The following is a 1,417-nucleotide window of genomic DNA, read 5'->3' on the forward strand; positions in this document are numbered from 1 at the left end:
ATTTTTCTTCGCATTGCAGTGTGAAAGCACTGGAATTCCCTCGATTTTGCTCTTCCAAAATTTGTGCACTTATCAGCAAAGTGCTTAGGATTTTCTTTGTTCAAAATGCGCCATGTGAGGTTGAACCATCGACGTTAGAGGTCAGTGCAAAAGGGCTCGAACCGGACGTGCGAGAGGTTGTCGACGGAGCAGTGGGCTATGGTGGAGAAGGACGACCTCGCTGTACAAGTCAATGGCGCCAGCACTATGTAGAAGGAGGAGATCATGACGCCAAGAGCAAAACAGGGGAAAATAAGGGAAATTCACCGCCTATGTGGCAATGTACAATCATCACTAAAATGGGAAAATGAATGGGGTTATTTGTGCCACAAATTTGCTTAATTTGTGTAAAAATGTGGGAAAACAGTTAAATGGGTTGATTTCTCTCACAAAATGAAACTAGAGGTAAAAATAAAATTCACTCTTTTCTGCTATGTTAAAATATCTAGCTCTAAGGGCACCTGGCATCTCCAACGGCGGACCCCTAAAACGGACATGATATTTGTCCGTGGACCGATCCGGATGGTTTCCAGACATGGGGATAGGAGTCGGTCATCCAACCTATATCTCAAATGTCCGTTTCTATTAACTTAATAGAAAAAAGGAAATAGTTTAGCAACTTTCCACCGTGTCTAGCAACCTTTAGCCAAAGCACTAAACCTTCTGCCATTGAAGCACAAAAAGTTTTAGCAACCTTCTGCCAAAGCTAGTAATGTTTGGATAGCAACCACCTTGAAGCACTTGAAACTTCAAATAGTTTAGCAACCTTCCGCCAAAGTTAGTGTTAGTGACCGTGTGATTAATGGCTTCCGTTAAACATGCACTACTAGGGAAAAGCCTATACACAGAATCTTAGCAGCAGCGCGGCTCAAAAAGGAGCGCTGCTGCTAACTAGTAGTAGCGCGTGTGCGGGAAACTCGCTGCTGATAAGTTTTTAGCAGTAGCGCGCTCGGCGTAAAACGCGCTGCTACAAATATCGACCGACGGTGTTCACTTAACTCTATTTAGCCGTAGCGCGGGCGCGCGAACCGCACTACTGCTAAGGATGTAGTAGTAGCGCGCTTTTTCTGAGATCGCTGCTGCTAAATTTCAAATTGCCACACTTTTTTTGTCCCAGTTAGCAGTAGCGACGTATCCCAAAGCGCACTGCTGCTAATTCCTTAGCAGCAGCGCGTTTTAGATCCCGCGCTGCTGCTAACCCGCACCAACCCACCACATTTCCCCACACGTCCCTCCCCTCCCCCTCCTCTCTTTCCCTTCCCCCTACCTCCCCCTCCCCCTCCTCTCTTCCCTTGCCCCTACCTCCCCCACATGCTCCCACTCTCACTCTTCTTCTTCCTCAATACTTCTCCCCCATTACTCTCTCTCTATTCTATCC

Source organism: Triticum dicoccoides, chromosome 6B (genome assembly GCF_002162155.2).
Source record: "Triticum dicoccoides isolate Atlit2015 ecotype Zavitan chromosome 6B, WEW_v2.0, whole genome shotgun sequence".
NCBI lineage: Eukaryota > Viridiplantae > Streptophyta > Magnoliopsida > Poales > Poaceae > Triticum > Triticum dicoccoides.